The sequence below is a fragment of the Hibiscus syriacus genome, unplaced genomic scaffold (assembly GCF_006381635.1).
Source record: "Hibiscus syriacus cultivar Baekdansim isolate YM2019G1 unplaced genomic scaffold, ASM638163v2 tig00016212_pilon, whole genome shotgun sequence".
In the NCBI taxonomy this organism is placed as follows: Eukaryota; Viridiplantae; Streptophyta; class Magnoliopsida; order Malvales; family Malvaceae; genus Hibiscus; species Hibiscus syriacus.
The window spans coordinates 956,744-970,001 of record NW_024062384.1 but is presented as its reverse complement, the minus strand read 5'-3'; the positions used below and the strand labels follow the sequence as shown (position 1 = coordinate 970,001).

Here is a 13,258-nt window from a genome sequence, read left to right as displayed (position 1 = left end):
AGAATGTCCTCGATCTTTAATTCAACTTCCAATAATTCCTCAAATTCATAACAATGGAAATTTCATCAAAAACGAGGCTTAATTTCGAAAAACGGATCGAATTGGATGATAAATCAGTGAAAAAAAGTTTACCGGATATGAATTTGGCGAAACGAACCCCAAAAATAGACTTAGAATGTCGAAAAACGTCAGTATAAGTATACCCGAAAAAAGTCAACGGTCGGTAAACGCCAGTCAAAGGTCCGATCAACAATTAACGCGATCAACGGGTCAACGGGTCGGGTTGGGCAGTGGGGTCGGGTCGGACCGATCAAACCGGGTCGGATCGGTTCAAATCTGCCCCAACTGTTTTGTGAACCTCCCCCACGCGTAGGGGCGGCACGTGGGGGTGCATGCGACGTCCCCGAAGGCCGTAAAAATCCCAGAAAAATTTCTTGAAAAATTTTCTTGCATTTTGAGACACTAAGCTCGGTTCAAAATTTTGAATGTCGGAGAGTTCGATTCCGAAACATCGTAAACTTTAACTTCCTCACCTCTCCACGCGCCGCCGCCGACGGAGACACGAAGGACACCGGTAGACTCGGAACGATGCGAGGAACACGATGGTGTGGGAGGTGTCAAAAAAGGGTGACCGGATCAACGTGAATTGAAGGAAAACCAACAAAAATTGAGTTAAAACTGACAATACTTCCGATTGAAATTAGCGACGAACGACGCCGATTCACGACGAGAGGTTTGAGGGGTTTTGTTTATTTATCGACAACAAACACAATGATAATTTCGGTTCGTCAAACGGTGGCCAGACGGTGCACAGATCGGATCTCAAAGAAAGGTTGAGGGGAAAGGAAAATGGAAACAATTATGCAAAAACTTGCGAGGAAGAGGTTTATAATTCATATAAAAAAGGGTAAACTATGAGTTTGATTACTGAATTTCTTACACTTCTTAAAATGATATGCCAACTTTGAAATTTTACAATTAAATCTTTAATTTATTTCAAAATACCAATTAAAATACATACTTTATAATTTCTTAATTTAAGCCCCTAAATTGAGGTATGACAATTTAGGTACTAAAGACATAATTTACCTTTATATTATATTGATAGTTTGATATTGATTGTCTGAATGAAACTCTAGAAACATTTTAAACTTTCAAAATACTAAATAACAACGTTGGTACACACAAAGCAATATGAAGTAAAGCTCAGATTCTGTGTGCACCCATGTTTGATGCATCTTGAAAGCCATTGCCATGTGGATTTTCAACTGTCCAAATACATGAAAAGCATATAAAAATTCAATTGCAATAGCATCGGAAAAATACTCGAACCCGACATTCACCTCGAGTTTTCTTAGTAAAAATTCTTCATCATATCCCATCTTTGACATATCCGACAGACGTTCCCATGGATACTTGATTCTATATATATATGATAGAAAATTTTGATCGTAAGTGTGTTAAACACTCGTCCTAGCTTGAGTAAAATTAGCTTGGAGATAAAAAATAAGAGAACCTGGTATAGATAAGCTGTCTACTACTCACTGTCTTCTTTCGAATAGTTTCTTCTGCTTTCTACGCTGGTCACGTAAACCTGGAACATGAAATAACAAAAAAAAAAGATAAGAACATTCTCTCGAAAGCGAGTGCGACAAACAGAAATCGAGAAAATAAACACATACATTTCTTCTCCTCTTTCCTTTTTCTTCTCAAACTCTCAACATTTCTTCGTTTTTGTGCCATGTCTTTTCCATCCATGAGCACCTGATAAATAGAGACTTCGTTGTTAAGACTCGATGCAAAATTGGGCCCAATGACATGCCACTATGCTACCAGTTATCATCGTAATTAGATGGATTCAATCTGCATCTATCGTGGTTTCAAACATTAGAGAAACATTTTGGGTGCTATATATGATGGAACTTCCCATGTCAGCCACTTGATTTGCGCATTGGTACGGTAATAAATCCAATTTGTAAACGAGAAGGTTTTCAGGGGAAAGAACAAAATTAGGCAAGTAAAAGTGAAATTAAAACATTAAATTTACTACCTCGCGACCGGCACTCCGAAGTGCCTGTAGTGGTTCGATGCAATCTTGGCCGATAACCACCATCTTCCGTCGCTTGTTTTCACCCGAAACTAAGTTGTCATCTCCATTTTGCTTAGCCAATTCTTCAAATTGATGCTGTATAAGATGTGTAACAACAGCCTGGAAAAAAATAAACAGAATAACACAAATAATAAGTTGTCTAATAAAATCACAATTTCAGGAGAAAATGAATTCTGTCACAATGCTTTAATGAAAACTTTCTATTCTTAACCAACTAAACTGTGTACATTTTAACAGCAAAACTCGTAGAATACAAAAGTTACTCGCAAAATTGTGTAGAAAATGCAGAACATGAAAACGAGTAAGGTGCCAAAGGATACTGATAACAACGCAAAATAAACTGTTAAGAACTTACCGCAGTTGGATAGCGATGTGAAAATGTTTTTGGACGTAGTGGTCGTGAAAGTAATCCACTGAGTTCCTGTACCCAGAAAAAGAGAGAATATTCAGAATTCAAAGTTTAGTACAATTTATGTTTCTCCGACTTAATTTTTCTCATAAGTACCCGTATATGACAGTTATAATTGACCTATGTTCATATATGTGCTTGGGGATATGACCCTCCAAACACATGGAAAATTTTTGAAAAATTAAAAATAAACGTGTGCGACATATACACCCAAGTCTGAGTTACATGGATTAGTATTACAATGATTATTCATAGGCCATAGCATGTAAAACACCTGTTGTAACTTCTTCAAGTGAACAGAGCTGGCTTTCTTTTGCTTGAAGTTCTTCACTCTTTCCTCCTCGCTGTCATAATTTTCAACAACTAACTCTAAAGACTCTGCACTACGTTCCAACCAGCTTTTATTTGCCCTTTCCTAAAGAAAAATAAGTTTACAATCGACAATAAAACGTGAAGTTTAAAGAGAAAAAAAATTAAATTCAAATAGAACTTTTGGGGGGGGTGATACTCCATTTCAAGCAAGACTACCCGGGCAGGCATACAGGATAAGCCCAAGAAAACCCACATGCCGCATTGTAATGTGGCTTGTAAGATAGCTAAATTATTAAAATTTATATACCTGAGAGTCTTTACGTGAGATCTTGTCGATTTGGCGTGCTAGAGATAAACGTTTCAAGACCTCTGGCATGTATGAGCTCTCTAATGGAAATCGTTTGATGCTTTCCTGCATATCAAGCCAATGCACTCATAAGGCATGTAAGCCAATTGCCAAATGAAAAACTTGATGTAAGAACTAAGAAGATTAATCACTTGTTCAAAGTTATACCCTAAGAATCAATTTAGTTTAAAGAAGAATGGGGAACTCTTTCCTCCAAAATCGGTACCTTAGCAAATGATTTGCAAAGAGAGGCGAACTTTGCAGAATCATTTGGTGAGATAAGAGCAATGCTGCACCCATCAGAAGAAGCTCTAGCAGTTCTTCCACTTCTATGGACATAAACCTAAATCCAAAAAATTATAATTAAGATTAGGATATAAGACTAGAAGAATATTGACGAAAACTTGCTAATGGGCATCAAATTTTGACATACCTCTGCTGAATGAGGAAGTTGATAGTGGACAACAGTTCGAACACCGGGAATATCAAGGCCCCTTGCTGCAACATCAGTGGCAACAAGAATACCATGTTCATTTGCACGAAATCGGTCAATGGCCTGCATCAAACAGAGAACCAAAGATAGGGGATAATTTCAAGCACAAACGATGGGAGAAACTTGGGTCTAATACCAACCATAGTCGATAGAACATGTGTATGATATCGACCAATCTAGTACACAGAAGTGAATAGTAAACGCAGTCAGGGGAATGAAACCTTCAAGCGAGCTCGTTGCTGCATCTGAGCATGAAGTGTTGAAACATTGATGCCAAGGATGCGCAATATTGAAGAAATGTGACGCAAAGCTGTAATTGATGTACAAAAAACAATTGTTCTCCCTTCTCCATGAATACTCAAAATGTAATACAGATAGGCATCTTTATCTTCTTCCCTGCATCTGGGGAAATTCACGATAAAAGAATTACTTTGCTACTTGAAGAAGATACTTTTATAACATAAATGCATATGTATTATTATGCATTTCAAATTAGCATATTTGATCTTTAATCACAATAAATCATATGGAATGTAGGTCTATGAGAAAAATAATAATTAACAATAATAACAAAAATATAGGTAAAGCAATTACTCAATAAAAGATTCCTCAAGGTTCTTTGCTAAAATTGATGCATTTTGACCCATTCCTGCTCGCTCAGATAGAATTTCTATAGAATTCAGCCCCTCTGTGGACTTCTTGGATTTTAATGGACCACGCTTCAGCTTCCTACGAAAATCAGCAGAAAGTGTTAAAGTTGCTGAAAACACAAATGTTTGTCTCTTTTTCCTTGATACGCTTGAAACTGTAACACAATTCTGTGTTTTGTGATTGTCCTTCGGTAGCACCAATGGTCATAGGGAGCATTTCAATTATTGACTGAAACTCACGAAAATGTCCCGCTTCAACCATTCGATCAGCCTCATCCAATACAGAGAAAGATAATGAATGCAACTGGCACAATAGAAAAGAGAGTGAAATGGTGTTCAACTTTAACCAACTCAAATCTAAAAATAAATCACTTGAAACCAAATTCAGTTGCTTTGAACGAAAATCATTCACGTCTAACCTCAACAAGATGTGTTTCTCCCCCTGAGATAAGCTCCCATAATCTCCCTGGAGTTCCAACAATTATCTCAGGCCTTGTTTTTAATAGCCTTTCCTGCTTCTCTGCGGACATGCCACCAACAATAGGAACCACTCTAACGTTGATCTCCTTGCCAAATTCCTTAAGATGATCGGTAACCTGGAGAAAGGGAAAAAAATATTTAAAACTTCAACTTGATTGAGTAAAATAGGAACATAATAACATCACAGTCTTTCTCAAAGCACAATGATTTTTCATCAAATCATGGTTAAGTTTCGCATTTTGATGAATACAGTTGCAGCAAGCGCTTAACAAGCTAGGTGCTGGAAATGAGTATATTAAGGTGCCGAAGCCACTATAAATAGAATCCAGCTTATTAAACAATTAAGCTTTGTGTACTTTATAGTTCAAACAAAAATATGAGGCTTCTGCATAATAAAAGCAGTCCACATTTCCAAATTTATAAAGCTTTAGCATTCGGGCTTTAATCGACTAAATAAAAAGTTGTTTATCCTTATCCAATCCTACTGGCAACTAAGACAGCCCTATGCGGTGAAAAAGGATTGGTGCATTCAGTATGGGCAACTGAGATACTTGACAAAAGCAACAATAAGGCAATTATTAATACCTGGAGGGCAAGTTCCCTAGTAGGAGTAATGATAAGAGCTCGCAAAACACCTTTTGGAGCATACTTTGCTGCTTCCTCACCCTTCTCCTCAAGCATGTTTGCAGCTTTTTCTCGTTCTTCTAAGAGACGTTGGAAAATGGGCAGGCCAAAGGCTAGTGTTTTCCCAGATCCCGTCTCAGCAGCACCAATAACATCCTATCCCATAAAAGAATTACCATCACCATGAAAGAGATATCATTGTTGACCATAAAGCATTTCAAACAAGAATCTAGACAAACGTTTCCTTGATGAGCTGCAGCAGGAATACAAGCTCGCTGTATTGGAGTAGGTTCCTTGAAACCAATTCGAGATATTGATTTCATAAGCAGAGGGTGAAGTCTCAATTCATTCCATTCATAAAATTCAGGGTAAGCTTCATCTCCATAAGGCATCTCTTCTTCCTCAGTGTCTTTGCTATCAATAACTGCAAATACAGTTATAAGATTATGTTGGGATCATAAAATATTCCATTACATCGAGTATTAACCCAGAAATCAACAAAAGTCCAATCATCACTGGCATGTTAACAACTTGAAGTAAGAAACTGTTCTAAAGCACACCAGTAGTTCAGTGACTTATTACTGCCCAAAAGGCTAGCAAAAGGATGTAAATGTGTTGAATTAAGCTAAATATTGACGGACACAAGCAAAAGGGACTTAGAAGTAGAAAATGCCTGTTAATTAAACAAGTTTTACCAAATAAACACACCAAATAGTTTAATAAGTGGGCACTAACCAGTTGCAGGCTCATCCTCTTGTTGAACAGTCTGTCTTTTTCTTCTTACTCTTCTTTTTCTTTTTTTTGGCCTTCACGTTCGTCTCCTCTGCCATTCCTTCTGTGGGGTCAGCTTCAAAATCTTCACCAGAACCCTCAGAGAGGTCCTCAAGTTTTTGTTTCTTTGATTTTGATTTTTTATTAATTTTCTTCTTAGCTCCAGGCACTTCTAAACCATATTCAGATTCATCAATCTCTTCAAGGGAAAGAAAGCCTGCATTCGTCATAAACAACAAAAATTACAAACTAGGAACAAGCTCGAACCCTACAACCGTAATCCTTAGCAGAATATAGCTCCAAGAAAACAGGTTAGGCAAAAAAAAAACCCTCCAAATACTTAGTTTACTTTAACCTTGTAATAGTCATAGTTTCAGAATAACAAGACAGCTACAGCTTTGTCTCTTTAATAACCTTATTACATCATTGTTTCACATTGAAAACATAAAAACCACCAACATGACCAGCACTTTGCCATGAATTCTCTATATAACCGAAGAAATTCCAGAAAACAAGACCGATGTGCAGCACAAGCAAAAGATTGTAAAATTTATACCTATACACCAAAATTCCAACACATCCCAAGACTCTATTAGGTCCATGTGTCCTTTAAAAGCAAGGAAATCAATAAAATGAATCACAAAAATTCATCCTAAATTACACCTTTGATTAACTTAGTTTCAATTTTGAAGTCCAATCCCTTAAAAACAACAAATTTTAAATTGAACACATAATAAGCTCCAGCACCTAAAACACCATAAACCCAGACATCCCTTCAGCTCCAAAGCCAATGTTAAGTAACAAATAGATAAAAACATTTATCATTTAATACTAAGCCAAATTACTACCTTGTTAATGTTAAAACAAACAAAATAATTCTAACTAATAATAACCAAGCTCTAAAGAATAACACATTCTAACAAAACGAAAAACATGGGATCTTTCTGTTTTAGTATAGCCTAACCTCCATCCAGGTCCCCAGAGCCAATGAAGAGAGAGAAGGCGTCATCTTCTTCTTCGTTGGGAAGGGAAGAGTTCCAATGGAGCGAGTCGAGTCGTTCCAGTTCAGGGTCAAGTTTTGTTCTCTTTCTCATTTGCCTTTTCTTCTTTGAAAGTGAAACCGGTTCCTTTTCTTCATGTTGTTGCGGCGGTGAAAGGGCGGCCATGGCTGTGAAGGTTTTAGTCCGCTGAAATAATGGTCATAAAACAAAAGATTGGGAAGAAGGTTTTGGTTTGGTTTTATAAGATCGTTTTATGCTGTGCTGTTTCATTATGCTTTTATTTTGAAATAAACAATATTTTTATTAATTAAAAAATAATAGTTAATAATAAAAATAAATATATTACATTAATGAAATAAAAAAGCGAAATAGTTATTTATTCACCGAATTAGAAAATAAATATTTTTAACTTATCAAAAAAATATTATTAAATGATAATAAAATAATAATAAAATAATATTTTTTTTATCTTTTATATTTTTATTATATAATTTTAAATGGAAATTAAAAAATAATTACTTAATAAATTGACTTCAAGAAGACAATGGACTTTAAGAAGACATACGAAGAATTTAATATGTTGTTTCCTTTCAGTGCCGATATAGAGGTCCAATGAATTCAGAGAGAAAATAATGGTTGTTACGAGTTTTCTTGCTGGTCTTCCACCAGAATATGAGATTGCCAAGTCACAAATCCTTTATAGTCTAAAAGTTTCTAGTCTTGATGATGTTTTTCGACGAGTTCATCATGCTGAAACTTCTTTACCTGTCCTGTCTTTTTAGCCCTCCAGTATTCTCCTTAGTAGTGTTACCTCTTCCAACTCTAGAAAACAATAGTACAAAAGTGGTGCACCTAATAGAAATATGGGATTAGGATCTAATAAACTTGATCAGTAGTTTGGAGTTCGTGGATGCGAGCATGGCGAAGTTGTGTGTCACTGTTGTCATAAGTTCGGACATCTCAAACGTGATTGTCAGAAGTTGCAATCTAAGAAATCTCAATTTGCTTATGTTGCATCTAGTGTAGAAACTTCTTCACTGGTTGTTACAATATTTACGGATGAGTATGCCAAGTTTTTGCACCTTCAAGAAACTATGAATCAACCTTCTACTCTTGTTTCTGCCCTTGTTGAGTCAGGTAAACCCAATATGTTGAAAACATTTTGATGTTTCGATATAACAAATTAAATGAATTTTAAGATTTCACAAATGATTTTCTAAGTATATTCGATTTAATTACTCGAATATCAAATTATTACTCCAAGTCTTTCAAGATCAATTTCAAACCTTACTAACTGTGTAAAATTGTGTTTTATACTTAAACTATTTTAAAAACAATTTTCACAAAGTATTTTGAACCAAAATCAAGCCTAAAATCAATTTTTCAAAGTGATGCACCGATGCACCAATTAATTTTTCAAACATCGAATGCATTTTATGCATCAATGACATACCATGCATCGATGCAATCAGTGCATTTGATGCATCGATGCACAAGACCATGCATCGATGCACTCAGGCTTTTTCAAAACATCGAATGCATTTTATGCATCGATGCACTCTTAGTGCACTGATGCACTGAGAGTCTAACGGTAAAAATATTTGAATTTTACACTGATGCACCGATGCACCTAGGGTATGCATCGATGCACTGACGCTCCCAACTACTTTAATTAATTGTTTTCACACTTAAACGACTCTATTGACTCCACTAATCATCCCCAACGTTCAGAATCATTTGAAGGTGTATTTAAACAAGCTTAGAAGCCATTGATCAAAAACAAGAAACAACAATCAACAAGAATCAAGAGAGAATCAAAGAGAAAGCAGCAAACCTCAAGTTTGAGCATTTCAATCCTATTTTTCATTCAATATTCATTTTTCTTTCAAGAACACTACTTGTACTCAATTGTATTCATTTTTTAGTGTTATTTTCTTTGTTCTAGAATTGGGCAAACAATCTACCTTGTGAGGATTTTCTTGAAAGTTTGCAAATTTGTAATCTTCTCTTTGAGAAAGAGTGTTATCAAGAATTAGGGTATATTCTTGAGGGAGTTGTAAGGTTATCTCTTTGGCCTCAAAAGAAAGAACAAATTAGTGAATTTTGTTGGAAAATCCTTAGTTTGGATAAACTAAGGTAGTGGACGTAGACTTTGATTGAGAAAGTCGAACTACTCTAAATCGTTGTGCAATTACTTTCAATTTTCTGCAAAAGCTTCCGCAAAAATTTCAATTGCCAATTCACCCCCTCTTGGCCGATTCCGTCGATCGATTAACTCAACACAATACATGCCTTGTTTCCACCTCATCAAAATGAGTCATTGATTCTGGTGCTACAGATCACAAGACAGGTAACCCACGTATTCTTTCTCACTTTCAGTCTCATTCATCTATGACTCATGTGACTTTACCCAATGGTTCCTGATAACTCTCCAAAAGAGTTATCATTTTAGCACTTTATACATAGGTTTAGCTTGAAATTAAGTATGTTTAAAAGCATTTTTGGTTTAGTTTAGTCTTATTTTTATATATTTTTGCACTATTTAAAGTTTGGTTAACATGGGCTAATTTCTAATTTTTCTTCAGAAAAAGGTGTAGATGTTGTAGTAAAGAAGCAAATACTACAGAAACTAATGACTCACTAGGCTGGGCAAAACCGTTTGGATCAGTGACAGTTGTATCCTCTTCAACCAGCTGCTATTACATGGACAATCTTAATTGGAGACCTCCTCCACCTATAAATTGTACCTCCCTCAGCTCATTTAATCATCAATTCTTCATTCCATCATCTTTCACACAAAATCTCTCATCTCTTTTCCATGGCCATCTAAGCCACTAATTTGGGGGAAGTTAGACTTCGCCAAGTAGCATCGGCAGTCAGCAAGATCACTTTAGCTACTTAGACTTTACCTGAGATAAGTTTAGATAGTGGTTTTTTCATATACTTTTGGATGTTGAATGTTCTAAACTTATCCGTTTAGGTGGAACCCTTTTTTTTATATGAATGTTGTTTAATCTGCTACTTTGTGGCTTATGCTTTATGAATGGTGAAAGAGATTTCATTGTTTAATGTATGTTGTTATTTATTTAGAGATAAATTGAATGATTTGCATACTAATTTCATGGCTTGGAATTGTGAGAAGCAAATGCATGTTGAGATGTATACTTCCAAATGTTTAGCATCATTATTGTGTGATTATTTGTCTTAGTGAGAGTTAATTCATATTAATTTGTTATTAATGATTAATGCTAATTAGATTGTAGTTGATTTGATTGCATAAATTGAACTAGAAATCCCTTTTATCATCCCATTCCATTTGATTTATGACTCCGTACTGAATACAGTGTTGTATAATGACCTTGCCTTTATTTCATTATATTTCATTTTTTGTTACTTTTCTTATTTACATGCCAATTTAATCAATACCTATTTCCTTAACTCAATTGTAACTTTATGCTCTCTGTGGTTTCGACGTCTAAAATCCTTCAGGGATTTTCATTTTATTATTTTGATACGATAATGTATGCTTGAACTATGCTATAGCATTTTCTAGAGCATCAAGTTTTTGGCATCGTTGCCATGGAAAAACTATTTAATTTTGAGTTTTGTTTTATTTTACTAACTATTTTCTTTTCTTTTTGTATGTACTTTTCTATTGCATGTCTGATAGTGACGACTTAGTACCATTTGATTATGAGATTGAGAGAAATTTTAGACGTCATCGATGAGAAGCTAATCAAAATTGAATTCAAATAGGTGACCAGCCATACAATGCTTTACCACCGCTACAATATAAAGGAGAAATGTCGCACATCAGTGGAGCTAACAACAACATTATTTCAATATGGATGATCGTAACCGACCAATCAGGGAACATGTCCCTACAATAGATGATCTACATCTTAGAATAGTGAGACCAACCTTCCATCCAAATGTTGCAGTCTATAGGACAATATATTGCTCATTCACTAAAGACCCAATAGCACACCTTAGAGCATTTATGGAAGTTTGTGATTCTTTCGTTCAACAAAGATTTCCTGAAGAGGCGCTGAAGCTAAAACTATTTTCGTATTTGTTGCGCGACAAAGATAAATACTGGCTTAATTCGCTACCACCAGGTGCTATAGCATCTTGGAATGAACTCGCTTAAAAATTTCTGCTACACTTTAATCCTCCTAATATGAACGCAAAGCTGAGGAATGGCCTCACCTCTTTTAAGCAACTTGAAGAAGAAAATCTATACGAAGCTTGGGAGCATTTCAAGGAGCTACTTTGAAAGTTCCCTATGCATGGATTTCCCCATTTGACGCAAATAGAGATGTTTTATAATGGGTTGAATATGCACACTCGCATGGTGTCTGACACTTCAGCAAATGGAGCATTACTGGACAAGTCATACAATAAAGCATATGACATATTGGACAAGATTTATAATAACGACTATCAATACCCCAATATGAGGGGCATGTTCGGCAGACGCAATGCTACAACACTAGACACTGATGCACTTAACTCAAATGTGTCTCAAATCGCAACTTTAACGGATATGGTAAAGAAATTACACAGGTCAGGTGGCATGTATGAGGTAAAAAATATTTCTACCTTCTCTTTTGTTTATTGGGGAGATACACATAATTATGAAGAATGTCCACAAAACCCCAAGTCGATTTGTGTTGTGAGAAATTTCAATAGGGGAGATAATGGCAACACATATGGGAATGCATACAATGCCAACTACCGTAACCACCCCAAGTTGTCCCAGAGAAGTCAAAATGTTACTAATCCAAATGCTATACAATCTAATTTCGGCAATCAACAACAACATTTCAATCAACACCCGACTATGCCACAACATCAGCAACCAACACAACCACAATAAAGGCATAATTATCAAGAGAAAAATTCCAATCAAGCCCCTAACTTGAACTCTCTTGAATCCCCACTAAATGAGTACATCTCAACAAATGAAGCAATAATTCAAATCCAATTAGCATCATTAAGAGCGCTAGAGAACCAAGTTGGCCAACTGGTAAATGCTTTAAGCAATAGAAAACCAAGGACGCTACCCAGTGACACCGAAGTCCCTAAGGCTCATTGAAAGGCTTATTGTAATGAGCATTGCAAAACCAACACGATCAGGAGTGGAATCCATATTGGGAGACCTTCTGCTGAGAATAAGAAGCAAGATGATGAGCAGCAACCCAAGAATAAGGAGGTATCATAAGACGCATCTATCATAGATGCTACAACAAAGGATGCTGGACAAAGTAGCAATTCTGGAGCAATGCCTGCTGCATCACCACCACTAATACCTCCTGTCACACCCATGATGTTGCAACTAGCTTAGAATCAACCAACTCCAAGACCTCCTCATTTGTTTCCTCAATGTTTCAAAAAGACCAAGTAGGATTAACAATTTAAAGCATTCATAGATGCACTTCACCAATTAACCATCAACATTCTGCTTATAGATGCTTTGGAGCAAAACCCCAACTATTTTAAATTCATGCATGAAGTGTTGTCCAAGAAGATGAGGCTAGGCGAGTTTGAAAATATTGTGCTGACTGAAGGCTGCAGCATTATGGCCACAAGTAGACTACCGCCAAAGCTCAAAGACCCAGGGAGATTTACTATCCCTTTTGCATTGGTGACCAATTTGTTGGCAAAGATTTATGCGACTTAGGTGCTAGCATTGACTTAATGCCCTTGTTTATTTTCAGGAAATTTGGAAGTGGAGATGTAAGGCCAACAACATTAACGCTACAACTTGCTGACCAGTCCACTGTGCATCCAAGTAGAACTATGAAGAATATTCTGGTCCAAGTAGATAAGTTTATATTCCCAACTGATTTCATTATAGTTGATTGCGAAGCTGACAAAAAAGTTTCAATCATCCTTGGAAGACCCTTCCTCGCTAAAGGGCGAGCACTAATCGACATGGAAAATGGAGAACTCACTATGCACTTAAATGATGAATACATTACTTTCAATGTTTTGAAAAATGTTTCTTATATAGATGATATTACTGAGTGTAACAGTATTGATGCTTTTGATGTTTATGT

General features: G+C 36.0%; 1 non-coding gene and 1 pseudogene across 1 annotated transcript; both read right to left on the bottom strand.

Moving 5' to 3' along the window:
* Positions 1–1,417: 1,417 nt before the first annotated feature.
* On the bottom strand, positions 1,418–7,413 carry LOC120208327 (annotated as a pseudogene).
* Positions 7,414–11,385: 3,972 nt separating this feature from the next.
* Positions 11,386–11,492, bottom strand: LOC120208337. The gene has a single exon (XR_005524310.1). It is a non-coding gene; the product is annotated as a small nucleolar RNA R71 (small nucleolar RNA).
* Positions 11,493–13,258: the final 1,766 nt, after the last annotated feature.